The sequence below is a fragment of the Lissotriton helveticus genome, chromosome 5_1, assembly GCF_964261635.1.
Source record: "Lissotriton helveticus chromosome 5_1, aLisHel1.1, whole genome shotgun sequence".
NCBI lineage: Eukaryota > Metazoa > Chordata > Amphibia > Caudata > Salamandridae > Lissotriton > Lissotriton helveticus.
The window spans coordinates 243,841,757-243,861,707 of NC_136065.1; the positions used below are offsets into that span (position 1 = coordinate 243,841,757).

The 19,951-nt window shown below is 47.7% G+C and overlaps 1 protein-coding gene across 1 annotated transcript in view; it reads left to right on the top strand.

The window, feature by feature from the left end:
* Positions 1 to 7,293: 7,293 nt before the first annotated feature.
* Positions 7,294 to 19,951, top strand: part of LRSAM1 (leucine rich repeat and sterile alpha motif containing 1) — a 362,528-nt gene continuing 349,870 nt past the window's right edge. Inside the window, exon 1 of the mRNA XM_078642118.1 lies at positions 7,294 to 7,434. The gene's annotated coding sequence lies outside the window, so the exon portion shown is untranslated. The remainder of the gene's footprint in view (positions 7,435 to 19,951) is intronic.

A 19,951-nucleotide genomic window follows, 5' to 3' on the forward strand; every position in this document is an offset into this window, starting at 1 on the left:
ATAAAAAAAAAGAACATGGACGTCAAACTGCCAATGAATCCACAAGTGGATAAGGTAGCCAAATCAAGCTTTCTTACAATAGACACACTGTGACTCATATTCCAGCACCTAGGATTCCCACATAGGTTCAAGCTACCATCTCTCTTGTCTGATCAAAACTGGATTACGATAATGGTCTGTATCACCGCTCAACTTTGTCAACTATGAGAAGACTACAAAGAATTCAGAACACTGCCACTAGACTGCTCCTACATGTTAAGCCACAAGCATACATTTCCCCTGCCTTGAGGGCACTACACTGGTTACCAGTTACCAGAAGATCCTCCTTCAAGCTGCTCTGTATCACACAAAAAGCAATACATGGCAAAGGACCACTCTTTATCAGGAAAAAAATCAAATACATACAACAAAGGAACCTACGCTCAAGAATGGCTCCCCACCCTATAATTCCTACATAAAAGAAAAGAAAACATGGGTGAAACATCTCTCTCTCTCTCTTTTCAAACAGCCAAACTATGGAACTCCCTACCCACGAACAACATATCCACAGACAACCATCTCCTCTTGAGACGATTAATCAAGAGCTGGCTCTTGCCTTCACGACGACTACACTCACAACTCAAGAATATACCACAACAGTATACTTCTCACAGTATGGAAAAGAGGTGTCTTTATACAAGTTCACTAATACAAGTAGGGGCCCCCTGAATAAGATGCAGGGCAGACAAGCAGGGGAGGAAATACCACGAATCAGGAAAAATAAGTCTGCCCCATATATTTTATTTAAAGGCTCAAATGGAGTCCAGAAACATTTGTTAAGTCAGCACAACTTTGAGCTCACTGTCAATCAATACAGCTTACTGTGACTCAGACACAAAGTGAAAAAATATATCATTTTATTTTTTGGTAGATATTTTTCACAAGGTATATAAAAAGTGTAATATCAAACATGTACATAAATAACAATAATTCAATCACATGGACTTTAAATAAAGCGCCCAAGTTTCCCATTCATCTTCCATTCATCATCACAGACATTCTACTAGTCTCTCATCACACATTCCTATTCATTTCATGCACTCCAACACACTTCAGTACACATCGTACACAGATACACTGAAGTAGTCCTGTGGTGTCCTCTCAGCAGCTTGCTGGGGAACAAAGGTGGCACTAGCAGGACATAACGTAACCACGCCAACGCGCGTTTCAGTGCTGGGCCCGATCTACGGCCGCACCTTCATCAGGGCAAGTATACGATGGGGAAAAAACATGGGCAACGAAACATCAAAACGGTGGTCACTCTGTGATAAATAGAAAAAAGTTATTTTAGGTGTCACACATAGCTCATGATTTCTGACAACAGTTGTTTAACAACAAGATTCATTCAATTACATTTAATAACATAGTATAGAATTTAATTTCTTAGTTTCATGATTCGATAATTCATCATTCCTAAATTTATGTGCAGTGAGCTCAAAAAGTTGTTGACAAACTGATTTCAATATTAGGTAATCTGAAGCAACGGCCCAATAGGGCTCAAAGACACAGGAATCCCAAGTGGTACAAAACCACAACCATTCATTCACAAATTCATAGAGTCAGAAGAAAAACACACATATATATATATAGAACAATTTAGAAAAACAGAAAAGGAATAGTTCTATCATCCTTTTTCTTTAACGGTTACACACAATTGGGCATAGCACAGCAGCCTTTTCTAAACCGTCATAGAGGCAGTTTTTAGGTTTCCAAGTGAAGGTATCAGGCTGACTAGATATCCCTGCTCACCAATGAACTTCCTCTGGGCATTTACCTTATATAGGGGAATCGCACAAAATTAGCAGGCACGCTTAGATGTGCGGAGTTGTAGAGGGAGGCACTTCTTCTTAATGAGACATACTTGTATGCACAGGACAGCATATGTAAAGCACTGCTTAGTGGACGTAGTCTCCAGGCTAAAATAAGGTGTGGCAGAGCAGCCTGAAAACAAAATATACACAGTGTAAGCAGGTCTCCCGTAGCATTTCAGGTTTTTTAATATCCCAAGTGTAATGCCCAGCATAAGTTAGCAGTCTAGTGCTGAAGCCTGTATTCACACTTAACACCCACCCACCACTGATGTCACAGGTCATGTGACACAGCATTAATAAAAAAGGCCGAGCGCACGTGCTCTGGGCCAGTTGCACCAGACCTCCAGTGTGTCCTGTGTCAGCATGTGTGTGCCTGCCAGCATGTGGGCCTAGGGCCCATCACAGCCCCTTACATTGGCGACGAGGCGGTAACGCGATGCCACGCGTGCCAGCCGAGAAAACATCGTGAAGAAAAAGGAAAGGGGAGCTGCCAGCAGTAAAGGCACACCCCCGAAGAAAGCAGCCGGCCGCCGCGAGGCCCACGAGGCGTGTCAAGAGCCTCGGGCCTAGAGGAGAAGGAAGAGGTGATCTCACCCTGTGCCCGGCGCGTGTGTGCCCCCTGCCTGGGGCGAAGAGAGAGCCATGCGGTGTCCACCCGCGTGAGAGGAGGCCCGTCGGCCGAAGGTGAGCCCTGGCCGTGACCGGCAATGTAAGCGGAGCCCACCCGCTATGAACAATAAACATTTAATGTGCCCCCTGAAATGAGAGCGGCGCCAGCTATCGATTGTAATTAGGCAAGGCTCGCGGAGCCCACACGCGGCCTGCCTGCGGCGTCTGCTGTCCCCCGCCGCGCCGCGTGTGAGGAGAGGCGGCCGCGGCAAGGGTGAAAAACATTGAAGTAAAACAGCGCCAGCGGAGCCCACCCGCGGCCTGCATGAAGTGTCCCCGTCCCCCGCAGCAGCGTGCGAGGTGCAGAGCTGCCGGGAGGGGGAAAAGTGACTGTAAATAAAGCGGAGCCCACCCGCGATAGCAAGGGCGCCCAGGGAAAGGAACTGAATTAGAAGCGGAGCTCACCCGCAGTGGAGCGCTAATCGCGCTAATTGCTCCCCACCCCGCGCCGCGTGTGAAGTGTGGCTGCGGCGGCGGTGGGGGAAGGGGAGGCGATAATGTAGGCACCCGGCCACGGCCGGTGAAGAGGAGCTCCAGCCGCCTACCCTGCAGCGTGTAAAGTGCAGCTGCGGCGGCGGAGTGAAGGAATTGGTGCGCCCGCAGCATGCAGTGAGCTGCCGGGCGAGAGAAAGACTGAGCGGAGGCTTTAAGCAGGGAGGCGCAATGAGAAATAAGTGCCCCATCGCGCCGTAAAGTATCCAAGCCCTGGTAACCTAAAACAAGGTAAATTAAATATACCTTGGAGCAGAGAGCACGCCAGCCTGCTGCGAGGAGCGGCGCAGGAGGGAACTGTGTGCGCCGAGACGTGAGCCGCCTACGATAGAAGGGAAAGAGGTTTCCCCCTCCCCGAGCACTGATCTTTGCCTTGTGGCCCCCAGCGTAGCCCGGGGAAACTAACACAGTAAAAGACTCTCCACCCCAGAGAAGCGAGGACTGCAGCGAGTGTAGAGCTGCTAGGGCCAATGTGAACACTGCAGGGGTTATAACAGCCCATCAGGCGTCAATCACAGGAGCCAAAGCGCATGATATGTATATGAAAAAAGAAAAGAAACACTGACTGAATTCAGGAAGGCTGTCCGACGACCTGGAAGATTCCCGGTGAATGGGCGCGAGCAGCAACCGTTGGGGATAGTACCCTGTCCTTTAGGGGTGTAAGCATACAGCCTGCAGCGTCGAGAACCGGCCGAGGTTTGCAAGCCGAGAATTAAAGGAGGCACTGCCATCTAGTGGACAGTCAGCAATATTGCAACATCTCAGGAAAAGTAATAGAAAAAAAAATGCATTTCCACATGTTTGACCAGCCCTCAGCCAGAAGACAGGCAGTAACAAGCGACGGCAGGTGCCAGGTCACCACGCAGGATTTTTCATTATAAAGACATTGTGCAGCAACGCAGAAGAAAAAAAAAAAAAATTACAAGGATATCAGGGCAGAACCACAATTGAGTGAATGAAGAGGAGGCTGCAAGGATTGCAACCAGGACACTGGAGGAGTGCGCAGGAAAACGTCAAAGAGTGAATGAGTGAATGAAGAGGAGGCTGCAAGGATTGCAACCAGGACACTGGAGGAGTGCGCAGGAAAACGTCAAAGAGCACCAAGCTGCGCAACAGCACAAGGTAACTGTGGAGTAGCAGAAAGACCTGTACAGGTGACACTGCGTGAAAAGGCGCAGGGGAGCGTCATGCGTGCATGAAGGCAAATGCACAGCAAGAAAAATTGGCGCAGCAACGCCACACGGCAACAAAGGAGTAAGAAGAGGATTGAAAGTGCGACACGGCCAGGAGCTGCGTAAGTGAAAGAGCGGTGACCGTGGTCAAGTGCAAGAAATAACCAGTAGTGCCGCAAGGAGTAAGAGGAGGACCTAAAGTGCGACACGGCCAGGAGCTGCCTCAGTGAAAGAGCAGTGACCGTGGTCAAGAGCAAGAAAGCACCAGGAGTGCCCAAAGTGCTCAAAGAGGAGAGCGAGGAATGAAGGTCAGCACCGCGACGCCAGAAGCGACAGGTGCTATCCGGCAAGCGTGAGGAAGACGCCAGGAGACAGCGCAGGTATTCTCCAGAAAAACGTGAGGAAAACGCCAGGAGACCGCACAAGAATGCGACAGGAGTGCAAGAATTCCACACCCCGCACGACAGGACCGTGCAGCACTGCGACGGAACGTGCCAGGAGAACCAGGAATCAGGCGCGCCAAAGTGACGCTACACAGCGACGCGCCAAGGACACCGGGACGGTGAATAGCGACCAGGAAAAGATAGCACAGCATGACTACTCATGCCGAAGATGAAAGCCGAACACCCAGGATGGTCGCCAAGGAAAGAAAAGAATCAACCGAGAAGATGGCGACAACCGGTCCAGTCACTAGAAGAAAAGACCAATGTCTGAGAGCCATGCCCAGAACAGAGAGACACAGGTGGAGTGCACGCTACCTGGAGAAGACTGGCGGGGAAGGCCAAGGCAGTACAGTGACCAGATCACGCCGCAAGAAGGAACAAGGAGAAGAAGGGCGTGACGCCACAAATGAAAATTAAGAAGGAACATTAGAAAAGGTCGCAACGCTAACCCTGGAAGTGAGTGACAAGAAGACAGTGTCCTAGGACAAGACCAGGATGACACGTGCAGAGTGCGCAACTGCATGGGGAAGCCTGGCCAGAGAAGATGAAGGAAAAGGGACCAGGGTACGTCGTGAGAAAAGGAGAAGAGAAGAAGAATGATCGTAGTGGCACACCGCCACCCAAGAAAGGAAGAAAGGAGAAATCGGAATGGAAAGCTGCCACTGCAAGAAGAAGTCGCCCCTGCGGAAAGAAGCAAAGTGACAAGCACTGGAACACCTGAGTGCAAAGGAAGACCAGCCTGGCAAGAGCACCGGCAGTGCAGACCAAAGACAACTACCTACGAGCCATCCATCCACATGGCGATCGCAGAAGAGAGCAAGCTAGACGGTTGGCGACATCAACCTCTGTGGTTTGAGCGGAAGAGTTGGATGACGAGACTAATCAGGCCTCTGGAGGTTGAGGACCTGACCTACATCGCACCAGCCCGTGACAAACCAGAATCGGAGGCCTCGAGGGACTCTGGTGGCAGCAAGTCCCGCACGGGAGACAGGTCTACCGATGCACGTCTGCAGGACCCAAGGGGATGAAAGCCTCGCGAGCGATGAGAAGAGTCTACAACCCAACCTTCAGGTGGAACTAGGACACGACGGTGAAGCTCGTGGAGCGCCCTGCTCACGGCCCGAAGGCTATGGTGGAGCACCACGACCGAAGACACCAGTCCAGTGGACGCCTGGCAAAGAGGTCCTCCCGGACATCTGGTGAGAGAGGAATACCGGCGAGAGGGGCATCCTAGTGAGAGGGATGTGTGCACCTACTCTATTCATCTGCCAAGAGTCAACATGAAAGCCTGCCTGGAAGAATATAACGAAGCCAGAAGAGAGAACAAAACTAGAAAACTGTCAACACCTGTATCATCTAGTTATCTCTCATTACCAACGGAGCAAAGCAAAGGCAGGGCTGAGAACAGCAGACAGACAGCACAGCCAAGGAAAGAACCCGCCGAACAACTGCGGACCGTGCCTCCGAGAACTGCAAGTCCAGAATACGAGAACTATACTGCCTGCGGTTTGCAAGCAGCCAAAGAGACTCATTTTGAAAACGCAAGTCCAGTGTTATTTTCTGTGTTTTCTTTCCCCCACAGGTTTTGGACTTTTTCTGTTTGGTTTAATTTTTAACCAATTTGGAAAGGGATGTAATGCCCAGCATAAGTTAGCAGTCTAGTGCTGAAGCCTGTATTCACACTTAACACCCACCCACCACTGATGTCACAGGTCATGTGACACAGCATTAATAAAAAAGGCCGAGCGCACGTGCTCTGGGCCAGTTGCACCAGACCTCCAGTGTGTCCTGTGTCAGCATGTGTGTGCCTGCCAGCATGTGGGCCTAGGGCCCATCACAGCCCCTTACACCAAGTAGGCAAAAACAGTGACTAAAGTCGCACTGGGGATACAGTGTTGCAGAAGATCGCATTCTTTTTTATACAAGTTCACTTCATTGTACTTTGAACTATGCCTCCTATTATAAGCAAGATACATTTATATAAGGGGAGATTTATATATTACACCACAAGATACGTGTATCTATCAGACCTTGCTAAAATTGCTGCTTCTGTGTGTATATATAGGTCATTTTAACAAGGTCTGATAGATACATGTATCTTGTGGTGTAATATACAAATCTCCCCTTATATAAATGTATCTTGCTTAAAAACCAATTTGATGCCTCGTCAGGGGCCGAAAGTGCTACATACATTTATTTACAATTTATAAATACATGCGGAAAGTGACAGTGCCTTTCAAGGTAAGAATATAAAGTTGTTCACCCTACTAAATAACAACGACTGGTATAAAAGGCGTTTGTGACTTCTGACATGAAGCCGGTTTGAATGAAGTAGGCATGAATGTAGCTGCCGTAGGTTTCTGATCTAAGCCACCAAACATTAACACCAAAACTTAACTCTTTAGTGTCTTCAGCGGAGCAAGAATAAACGCAGGTCACAATAAATAACACCTCACACTAAAAAGGGTCAACTTTAAAAGGAAACATTCTGGTTAAACAAAATTGTTGTTCTAATATATATTTCTTCATAAAGATTTGCAATAGGGTATTCAAGCGTGCAGGATAAGGCAGCAGGTCCTATCACGGGCAAGGATACAAGTACAGAAAGGCTAGACTGCTAAGTAGGACAGGTTCACGCCGCTCTGACATCGACTGCTTCGGTCTGGTCTTCGTAGGGCGGGGTTTATTTCCCGGAGACGGTGGAAGAGCAGGAGACACAGCAATTCTATGGGATATCAACTAGTAAAACAGCACCGGAGCCCGAGGACGCGCTGTCAGGATCCCGTGTGACCGGGGCACTGCGGACAGGTGAAATCTCCCCACTCTTCCTTCCCCCTAAGACAGCTACAGACCTTTTATTTACAAATTGCACCAAGGCTGTACAGTGTATAGCCCCACTGTAGGGCGGGACAGCCCTGTTGTCATCAGTGGTTTCTGTGAAAAATATGCCCCCGTTCGACACTACACACCTCTCCCCAGCCGCTGACAGCTTGTAAGAGTGTCACTCACTTCTCCTTTGGTTAGCAAACAGCCCCGCTCCCAACACAAACACATATATCTTTATATACACCACACGTAGAGGGGTTTAGACCTGGGCTTTGGCAAACCTATAGGGCTATGGTTACCTGGATTGCAGAGCATCAGTGCGTTGTAGACATTCCCCCCCATGGAATGGGATGTAAACACGACCTCTAAAGGATTCAATACCCCCACGCCCCCATGAACTCCCAATTTATTGCACAGCTCTCCCTATTTTTGGCCAAGAAGTTCTTTAGTCATTGTAAATTTTTCATATATATATATTCATATTTTTGTTTGTGCATTCTGTGCTTGCTGTGTTTGATATTGTGTTGCTTTTGACTTTGTTGTTTTGATTCTATGGCCTACAATTTTTGTTTGTTACGTTTTTGTACCCGTTCTCTCATGTAACGTAACTGGTTCTATTGTACAGTGCTCTGACACCTTCGGGTAAAGTCCGCGCTTTATAAAAATGCATTGAATAAATAAATAAATAAGCCACTGAATTGCAGAGCATCTGGGGGAGACGCAATTCCTTTGACGTGGTTGGCGTGTGCGCTCCCGCTGCCCCTTTCCACCTGACAACACCTCACCACTTCAAGGGTGGCAGGCTGCCCAGCCCCTTCACCATCTTTCAGTGTAGACTCGGAGCTCCTTGTGGGCTGCAGATGCAATAACCCATTTTCAGTTTCTTCCAGCACATTCCGCCTCCTTTGTCATTCCACATATCTAAGTGGTATGTAGTCCAGTACAAGTGAACACCCTGTCCTCGCACCCAAGCGTATGTCATCAGCGATCACCCATAATTAGCGTTCCTGGAACGTTTCTATGTTTGACACTGGTTGGGTTGTAAAATGTATTTTAACATCATTTAACGTGATGCCCTTTGTTAAGAACCGGTAACCGTTTTAACCCCAGCTCTATAATGTAATCAAATAGCCCACAGTTACTATTCCGGTAGTGATAAACAGTGTATTCATATTGTATTGGAGCGCCTTCCCTTTCAACATATACAACCCTGCATGCTTATGCAAATGCGCATTGTACGAATGTAAAAGGAACAGGTTGGTTTTGTTGTCGATCAGGCTGCTCAAGGGTGTGTGTTGCTCTTTTCACCCACAACCGTCTCTGCTTTGCTTGTGTGGGTGGTTGTCCGTCTGAGCACCCTTGTGTGTCTTGTCTGGGTGACCGGTGGTGAGCAGTGCCATTTCTCTTAATGTAATCAGTGCCTCGTTTGTAAAAGAAATAGTACCGGTGCGCAAAGCTCTGCTCAGAAGTCACCGGCTCAAATTAAGCACTAAATGTAATGTACTCCTGGTGTTGCCCCTTTAATGCTGTTCGCGTCCTTCTAGTCTACCGTCTCGAGTGACCACACCCGGGTATAGCTCTCTGTCAACAGGCGGTGAAAGCCGTGCTTGCGCTGTGATGGTCACATCCTTGGGAGAATAGGGGAGGCCTGTTTCATTGTTTACTTTGAATAGTGTAAATTTCCATTGTTGTTTAACCCTGCTGTACTGCAAGGATACAAGGTGTGTCTGGTTGTGCTGAGATGACACAGTGTGGGCCGGATAACCAGGGCTTTAAGTGGGATGAAAAAACTGGGGGGTCTCTCAAAGGGGCGTGGCCAGTGTAATTAGGGGCGTGGCTTTAAAACACTCACACTAAAAATATGTGCTTAGCATAGTGTGCCGCCCGACCTGTTTTTTGCTGTTTCGGTCATGGCATCCAGACATGTGATACAACAAGTAACATCATACCTACAACAAGTAAGGACTATTGGCTTTGTCAATGGTTATTAGTTGCAGAAGATAAATAAGCTGCAACTATGGCTTCTATATAATATTGACAAAGCTTCCAATTAAAGCCCTGGCGACCCTCCCACAATGTTGCTGATCTTGCGTTTCAGAAAGAGAAGGGAAATACAGAAAGAAAATGACTCTTTAAAGGATTTCCCTTCCTCCACAGCGCTCACCTGGCATGACGTCATGCCATAACTTCTCCAGTAGTGAGAAGTGAGCAGTGTGAGCAGCGCACATGGATGTGCATGCAGGCTGTCTCGAAACGGGTCTCTATCGGGCTTTGTATTGCATCCTGGCACTTTTTTCCGGACTGCAGTGACAGCACACTGCTGTCACTGCAATCTGGGGGTAAAAACGTTTCACCTGTGTTAGGGCTCAAAATAGAGCCCGATAGAGACCCGTTTCGAGGCCCCCTGAAAAAAACTGCCGGTGCTCAGACCCCTTGAGACCCGGCCCACTTAAAGCCCTGCGGATAACCATTTAATCTTTGCCTTTAATTTGGGTTTTGCGACTATGTATACAAAATAAATGTTTAATACCTTCGCCGATCGTGAAAAATCGCTCATTTTTATTCCGCCTGCTTTTCTTGGGCTCAATGAAAATGTTATTATTGACCATAAAAACTGTTGTACTGGAGATGTTCTAGTTCGAAACAAGAGCAACGAACGCTGATCTGTGATTTTTTGTTGTTGTTGAAAGACCAATTGTAATAGCTTAAAATAATTGCAATTCCTTGTTCAGATTTGTTTCTGGTAATTGTGATGCTGTTCTTCCGGGTGTTTTTTAACAGACCCCCCCCACCAACTTCTTTCCCTCACCCCCTTAGCATTCGATGAACTGGTATTTTCTTGTTTTACGACATGACCTTAGCATCAACAGTGGTTCCAGCTTGTGGTCTGGATGTGGGTAGTCAAGGGCAGTTCTTGCCGGCCCTCTACTGGCTGCCTTCAGGGAAGGTGGTTAAAGTACATCTTTTTTTATGCTTGATTTTAGGCACACATGTATTAGAATTTGGACTTCTGACTGTGAAGTAGATACCCTTTCTACCCACCACGTTACTTACATATTTAATATATTTTTGATATATATTTTTTGGATTTCTATTTTATTTTAGTTATTGATACATTGTGTTTGTATGCCAAGATTTTGTATGTGTGTGTGAAAACACACATATATATATATATATATATATATATATATTATATTTATTATATATATATATATATATATATATATATATATGTATGTATGTATAGATGAAATTCAACAGTTATAGTTAGCTGAGCTAGCTATAACTCCCGCCCCAGCAATGCACAGCTTATGACCTCACATATAACATCACTCATGACATGATCAGTGACATCACTCATGACCTCTCAAATGATATCACTGATGACATCATCCAGTGACTGTGAGTGTTTTTAAAAAGTTTGAGTTTTTTATATGTGTGTATATGTATACACCAAGGTGTTTTGGTGAATCAGTGGGTGTATGAGTGCCTTTAATGAAGATTCAGTGGGTATGTGACTGACTGTATAAGTGAGTGATTAGGTGTCTCAGTGAATGTATGAGTGAGTGACTAGGTTTTGAGATGTCTGTATCAGTCTGTCAGATGGTGTTTAAGTGGCTGTATGGGTTGGTGAGTGGGTACTTGAGTTGCTGTATGGGTGATTGATTGATTATCTAAGTACCTTTATGGGTGTATGAGCGTCTCTGTGGGTGGGTGAGAGGGTGTGTGACTGTCTGGATGGATGGATGAATGATTGGATGAGTCAGTGGCTGTATTAGTGAGTGAGTTGGTGTATGGGTGACTGAGTGGATGTGTGTGTAGACCTATGAATCATTAAGCGGGTGTGTAAGTACTAGTATGTAAATGGTTTTGAGAATGGTAGTGTGGAAGTTGGAGTGGGTGTATGAAAGGATATATGGAGGTGTGAGTGGGAGCGTCAGAGATTCTGTGGATGATGTGATCAGTGATGTCCTCATCAGTGATGTCACTGACCATATCATGAGTGGTGTGAGGTCATAAGAAGTGCATTGCCGGGGCGTGAGTTATGGTTAGCTCAGCTACCTATAACTGCTGAATTTTACTGGTTTTGTATGAGTGAAATGTCAGCCTAACTATAACGTCACTGTAACCTTTTGTTTTTTCAGTGAGTTTCTATGTTTTTTCAATTAGTTGTATTTGTAGAGTGGTGGAGAAAGGGGACAGGGCCTCTGACAGCTCTCAGGAATTCAACTGTTTGGGATTTACAGGAGGTACCAGGAGGCCCTCTTGGACCACAAGGTCCCTCAGGAGTAAAGTGGATTTCAACACCCAACCAGTAGTGCGTCAGCAGCTGTGTTTGCAGAGTGGTGGAGAAAGGGGGCGTGGCCTCCAAAGATCTCTTAGCAATCCCTCTGTGTGGGACTTACTAGACTTAATAGGAGGACGAGTTGGCCTCTAAAAATGTCGTTGGGGGCCAACTACCACCCCTGTTACCTCCAGTAATTCCCACACAGCAGGATTGCTAAGACCTGGTAGGAGGTCATGCCCCCTTTCTCCACCACTCTGCAAACGCACCTCCTGGTGCACAATTAGTAGGGGGGTGAAGTCCGCTTGGCTATTGAGGGACCTTGGGGGCCAACTACCCCTCCTGTTCCCTCCAGCAAGTCCCACAGTGGGTTTGCTGAGAGGTTTTTGGTGGCCACACCCCCTTTCGCCACCACTCTGCAAACACACCTCCTGGTACACTCCTGCTTGGGGGAGGAAGTCCACTTTAGTCCTGAGGCCCTCCGGAGGCAAGGGGACCTCATCTCTCCCAGCAGTTGGTGGCGGACCCTGGGAGATATAAATATAAATGTATGTGTGTGTATATATATATATATATATATATATATATGTATGTATATATATGTGTGTGTGTGTGTGTGTGTGTGTGTGTGTGTATATATATATATATATATATAGTAGTTATAGTTATAGTTAGGCCAGCTGTTGCATAGGAGACATGTGTTGCTAATAACCTTGAGCCCGTTTGAGGAATCTACATGACACATTCTTTAAATGGTGCTATATATTGGCTAGTTTGTGCTTGGAAAGTTTCAGGGTAATCGGTCAAGCAGAGGCCTAGAAAAAAGGGTGGTCCCAAAACGCAAACTCCCTGTGCATTTTCCATAGACTTCTTTGGAGAGGAGAGGTGTGGCTCACTGGTTAGAGGCAGCAGACCTGTAAGCAGAGAATGGCCCGGGACCAGGGTTCAATTCCCGACGCGGCAGGGTCTTGGACCAGGGTCAACCGACTCGATAATTCTCGCCTCAGTGCCTACTCTAACCAGGGAACACACTCGATAACTCTGGGCATTAAGCTTGCCTCATCTCTACAACGGCCCCCCACAGACGCCGGGGATGCCTGGTTTCACCCTGGAGATACCCAGAAAGGGACCATCTCACAGGGAAAACCAGGACGGGTTCCCCAGCGGTCTACAGCGCCAGGACACTCGGGTAGAGTAACAGTGCGCTTTACAAGTATCCAACATTTACATTTACATTTACATTTGTAAATGGCTACAGCAAAAATTGCTGAACGGAATTATACCAAATTCAGCAGGAAGCTAGATCTTAGGCTGCAGATTGTGCCTTTTGTGATTTGGTTTAAATCTGTTCACTACTGTTTTTACAAATGAAGGGTGAAAAATATTTGTGTGCCTGGACGGTTGGGTCCACAAGAGGCTTGAGAAAGGCTCCCCCTCCCGAGCAATTATAAGCACCGGGGAGCCCACTCCCAGAGGCAAAATGCCAAAAAAGGAAGGCGGCCAATCGGCACCCACCACAAGCCTTCAAAGGCCTTGGGGACCCCATCTCCTAGGGCTGATATATTTAATGGAGGGTGGGCGCTCGTCCCTCGTCCCGAGCCATTGAATGCCTAGAAGAGCCCAACCCCGGGACCGTTTAATAAAATAAAAGGGAAGGAGGGCTGTAGTCCCCCCCCCCCCCCTTGAGCCTCTTAAAGTCCCAGGGATCCCTTCCCCCGGGGCTGCTAAACTTTTTGAAATGGATGGGAGGGCACATGCCCCTCCTCCCTGAGCCTTCTATGGCACCAGGCCCCCACCTCCTGGGGCCGTTTCACATACTGTGTCCTGAGGAGCCCACCCCGGGACTCAATAGTTTCTCTGCCTACACCGATGCTAGCAGGGGAACCTGTGTTTTCTCCCACCTGGCAAGAGCATTTTTAAAACTCCGTCAAACGATTGCAAAAATCTGTGCTCTCCCAATTGGCAGGAGCTTTAAAAATGCTACCGAGGGCTGGGAGCAGACTTTTGTGCTGGGTACCAGCCTGCATTGATGCAGGCAGGGAAATCTATCAAGAGAGAGCGCCTGCCTGGGGGATGCTGCATATATAAATGTGTAGTGTTTGAATACTAGTAATCCCTTTGTGTTGCTACGTTTCCGCAGATCTACATACTGGGACTGAAGGTAGTGGTAAACAATATTTCCAGGGGTGGAATGTCCTTTTGAGTCTGTGCAAACCTACTAATTTGCATGTTTTAAGGGTTTTCAACAACTCTTCTCTAATCCTTTTTAATACTGAGAAATGTTGGAAATTTACTCCTGACAATGGCAGACTCAAACCTTCTTCCAGAGTTGGGAAAAAAGTGGTTGGAGGGAAAATAAACTTGCAAACACTCAAGTTTTCGCATGAGTAAATCTACACATTCATATTTGCTCATGCTAAAATGCAGTTCACAAATATTTTCTAGGAGTACTATTTCTTGCCCTAATGCTGTAAATTCTTATGAATTCACGATTGCCATATAGCTGCCCTTAATGCAAAGACATAAACCAAGGATGCACTTTTGAGACTTTCTTTAATAATTGGGCCCCTAATTTGGTCTGGTGTTAACCATGATCTTTAGTGTTTATTAAAATTCTCTCTCTGTATCGGCTGGCTTCACGTGAGTGACAGCATTCTGCTCTTACATAAGGAGCATATCGGCACACAAAGTAGTTTTGTTCAGTGCCAGTAACTAACGTGGACGTGTGTGCTTTTTTTAGACCAAAAACAATTTTTGCTTTTGCCAATGTTTGTTATAATGGTAAGGGTCCGGCAGCTCTCACATCAATAAGGTTTTACAAAAACCATGCCACAACAAGTCACGCATTGCCAAAGCTAAAAAGCTGACCACCATTTCAGACCTACGGACTTTGCCAATGCTTGTTTATTTTTATGTTCCCAAAATCTTATTGAAACTGGTTACACTGATTTTCTAATAAGAATATTTTGGGGAAATACTAGCATGCATCAACACATTTTACTAAATGATGCTGCAAAGAAATGGTACATGAAATTTTACAGTAGTTTAGCTAAAAACATGTTTTCCTACTTTCATTTTTTAGAAACATTTTTATATTGAAAGCAAAGAATCATTAATCTTGCTCTCAAGCTTCTGCAAATATTTGCATCTAATCAGAGGGCATTCTGGGAGCATTATGCATAGCCTCATATTGCTAAACTTTGAAACCATGTGTCCACATTTTTATACTGTCAGTAGGGCAGTCAGAACTTATAGAATACATTTACTGAGAGCACTCAGCCTAATAATAAAGGCTCTCAATTAATGAACCATGAATATAAGTTTGAACAGCATTAACATATGCACACAAATATTAACTTAACTTAACTGCAGGCAGTGCCCTTCCTTGATCCTTAATGTGGTACTGCAAACTGGCAGCCAAAGGGTCTGTACTTCAGGGGGTTGGGCCTGCTTGTCCCAAGGACAAAATGCACATTAAAACTTGTTGCCCTTGACCCCAAACAATATGTCCTAGGCATCGGGCTATAGGAATTCCACATCCCTGTGTCACTATTCAAACAGCGAGTGTGTCTAGCAAATCAGACAGTGCATAATGTAGAAAAATAAGCCTCCTCCCCTACTATGTACATTTTGGCCCATAGGATTGAGCTCTCCAGGACCTATAATGGCTCAGGGAGAGGGGCGCCTCTGCTCCCCTCACTATTTGAAGAAAAAAAAAAAAAAAAGGCCCTGGAGGTTTGTGTTCCCAGTGCCATAATAGGCTTGTGCACCTCCCCTCTTTAAAATAAACAAGCATTAGAAATGCAATCGGGCTCGGATTTATTTGAGTTTGAGCTAATGGCATTGTAAATGCCAATGTCTTTTTGCCATGTGTTATGCAGTGTGTGCATGTGGTGTGTAGTGGAAGTATGTTGGTTGAATTGTAATTTTACCAATGGTGGCATGCTGTGCTTTATATGAATATGTTTAAAAGTAAAGTGTACCATACTGCGATTGCTTGGTGGAAAAGTGCACTGCCGGCTGGAGGTGTGTGTGCCTGGTGGAAGGGTGCACTGACGGCTGGTGGGTGTGTGCTTTGTAAAAGCGTGCACAGATGGATGATGGTTGATGGTGTTTGTGCATGGTGAAAGCATTCATTGACGGCTGGGGGTGTGTTGTTGTGTGTGTTGTTTTCTGTGTGCTGGTGAGTGTGTGGTGGTGAGTCTGTGGGGGTGAGCCTGGGGAGTGAGTGTGTTGTGTTGAGAGGTGACAAGTGTGTGGTGTTGAGAGACTGAGGTGTGTGGTTTGTGTGTGCGTTGTGTGTGTGGTGTATGTGTGTGTGGTGTTTTCTGCACACTCACACACTGCCCCTACACATTCACACACTGCTCACCCGCACACTCCCAATGTCACCCTGCATAGTCACACACTGTTTACCCTGCACACTCATTCTGCACACTCACACAATGTGCACCCTGACACACTGTCTCTGCAGTCACTCTGCACTCACTGTCACTCTGCACTCACTGTCACTCTGCACTCACTGTCACTCTGCACTCACTGTCACTCTGCACTCACTGTCACTCTGCACTCACTGTCACTATGCCCTCACTGTCACTCTGCACTCACTGTCACTCTGCTGTCACTCTGCACTCACTGTCACTCTGCACTCACTGTCACTCTGCTGTCACTCTGCACTCACTGTCACTCTGCACTCACTGTCACTCTGCTGTCACTCTGCACTCACTGTCACTCTGCACTCACTGTCACTCTGCACTCACTGTCACTCTGCACTCACTGTCACTCTGCTGTCACTCTGCACTCACTGTCACTCTGCACTCACTGTCACTCTGCACTCACTGTCACTCTGCACTCACTGTCACTCTGCACTCACTGTCACTCTGCACTCACTGCCACTCTGCACTCACTGTCACTCTGCACTCACTGTCACTCTGCACTCACTGTCACTCTGCACTCACTGTCACTCTGCACTCACTGTCACTCTGCACTCACTGTCACTCTGCACTCTACAGTCACTCTGCACTCACTGTCACTCTGCACTCACTGTCACTCTGCACTCACTGTCACTCTGCTGTCACTCTGCACTCACTGTCACTCTGCACTCACTGTCACTCTGCACTCACTGTCACTCTGCTGTCACTCTGCACTCACTGTCACTCTGCACTCACTGTCACTCTGCACTCACTGTCACTCTGCACTCACTGTCACTCTGCACTCACTGTCACTCTGCACTCACTGTCACTCTGCACTCACTGTCACTCTGCACTCTACAGTCACTCTGCACTCTACAGTCACTCTGCACTCTACAGTCACTCTGCACTCACTGTCACTCTGCACTCACTGTCACTCTGCACTCACTGTCACTCTGCACTCTACAGTCACTCTGCACTCTACAGTCACTCTGCACTCTACAGTCACTCTGCACTCTACAGTCACTCTGCACTCACTGTCACTCTGCACTCACTGTCACTCTGCACTCACTGTCACTCTGCACTCACTGTCACTCTGCTGTCACTCTGCACTCACTGTCACTCTGCACTCACTGTCACTCTGCTGTCACTCTGCACTCACTGTCACTCTGCACTCACTGTCACTCTGCACTCACTGTCACTCTGCACTCACTGTCACTCTGCACTCACTGTCACTCTGCTGTCACTCTGCACTCACTGTCACTCTGCACTCACTGTCACTCTGCACTCACTGTCACTCTGCACTCACTGTCACTCTGCACTCACTGTCACTCTGCACTCACTGCCACTCTGCACTCACTGTCACTCTGCACTCACTGTCACTCTGCACTCACTGTCACTCTGCACTCTACAGTCACTCTGCACTCACTGTCACTCTGCTGTCACTCTGCACTCACTGTCACTCTGCACTCACTGTCACTCTGCACTCACTGTCACTCTGCTGTCACTCTGCACTCACTGTCACTCTGCACTCACTGTCACTCTGCACTCACTGTCACTCTGCACTCACTGTCACTCTGCACTCACTGTCACTCTGCACTCACTGTCACTCTGCACTCACTGTCACTCTGCACTCACTGTCACTCTGCACTCTACAGTCACTCTGCACTCACTGTCACTCTGCACTCACTGTCACTCTGCACTCACTGTCACTCTGCACTCTACAGTCACTCTGCACTCTACAGTCACTCTGCACTCTACAGTCACTCTGCACTCTTCAGTCACTCTGCACTCACTGTCACTCTGCACTCACTGTCACTCTGCACTCACTGTCACTCTGCACTCACTGTCACTCTGCACTCTCTGTCACTCTGCACTCACTGTCACTCTGCACTCACTGTCACTCTGCACTCACTGTCACTCTGCACTCACTGTCACTCTGCACTCACTGTCACTCTGCACTCACTGTCACTCTGCACTCACTGTCACTCTGCACTCACTGTCACTCTGCACTCACTGTCACTCTGCACTCACTCTCACTCTGCACTCACTCTCACTCTGCACTCACTCTCACTCTGCACTCACTCTCACTCTGCACTCACTCTCACTCTGCACTCACTGTCACTCTGCTGTCACTCTGCACTCACTGTCACTCTGCACTCAATGTCACTCTGCTGTCACTCTGCACTCACTGTCACTCTGCACTCACTGTCACTCTGCACTCACTGTCACTCTGCACTCACTCTCACTCTGCACTCACTCTCACTCTGCACTCACTGTCACTCTGCTGTCACTCTGCACTCACTGTCACTCTGCACTCAATGTCACTCTGCTGTCACTCTGCACTCACTGTCACTCTGCACTCACTGTCACTCTGCACTCACTGTCACTCTGCACTCACTGTCACTATGCCCTCACTGTCACTCTGCACTCACTGTCACTCTGCTGTCACTCTGCACTCACTGTCACTCTGCTGTCACTCTGCACTCACTGTCACTCTGCACTCACTGTCACTCTGCTGTCACTCTGCACTCACTGTCACTCTGCACTCACTGTCACTCTGCTGTCACTCTGCACTCACTGTCACTCTGCACTCACTGTCACTCTGCACTCACTGTCACTCTGCACTCTACAGTCACTCTGCACTCTACAGTCACTCTGCACTCTACAGTCACTCTGCACTCTACAGTCACTCTGCACTCTACAGTGACTCTGCACTCTGCACTCACTCTGCACTCACTCTGCACTCACTCTGCACTCACTCTGCACTCACTCTGCACTCACTCTGCACTCACTCTGCACTCACTCTGCACTCACTCTGCACTCACTCTGCACTCACTCTGCACTCACTGTCACTCTGCACTCACTGTCACTCTGCACTCACTGTCACTCTGCACTCACTGTCACTCTGCACTCACTGTCACTCTGCACTCACTGTCACGCTGCACTCTACAGTCACTCTGCACTCTACAGTCACTCTGCACTCTACAGTCACTCTGCACTCTACAGTCACTCTGCACTCTACAGTCACTCTGCACTCTACTGTCACTCTGCACTCTACAGTCACTCTGCACTCACTGTCACTCTGCACTCACTGTCACTCTGCACTCACTGTCACTCTGCACTCACTCTCACTCTGCACTCACTCTCACTCTGCACTCACTCTCACTCTCACTCTGCACTCACTCTCACTCTGCACTCACTCTCACTCTGCACTCACTCTCACTCTGCACTCACTCTCACTCTGCACTCACTCTCACTCTGCACTCACTCTCACTCTGCACTCACTCTCACTCTGCACTCACTCTCACTCTCACTCTGCACTCACTCTCACTCTGCACTCACTCTGCACTCAATGTCACTCTGCTGTCACTCTGCACTCACTGTCACTCTGCACTCACTGTCACTCTGCACTCACTGTCACTCTGCCCTCACTGTCACTCTGCCCTCACTGTCACTCTGCCCTCACTGTCACTCTGCACTCACTGTCACTCTGCACTCACTGTCACTCTGCACTCACTGTCACTCTGCACTCACTGTCACTCTGCACTCACTGTCACTCTGCACTCACTGTCACTCTGCACTGTCACTCTGCACTCACTGTCACTCTGCACTCACTGTCACTCTGCACTCACTGTCACTCTGCACTCACTGTCACTCTGCACTCACTGTCACTCTGCACTCACTGTCACTCTGCACTCAATGTCACTCTGCTGTCACTCTGCACTCAATGTCACTCTGCCCTCACTGTCACTATGCCCTCACTGTCACTATGCCCTCACTGTCACTCTGCACTCACTGTCAC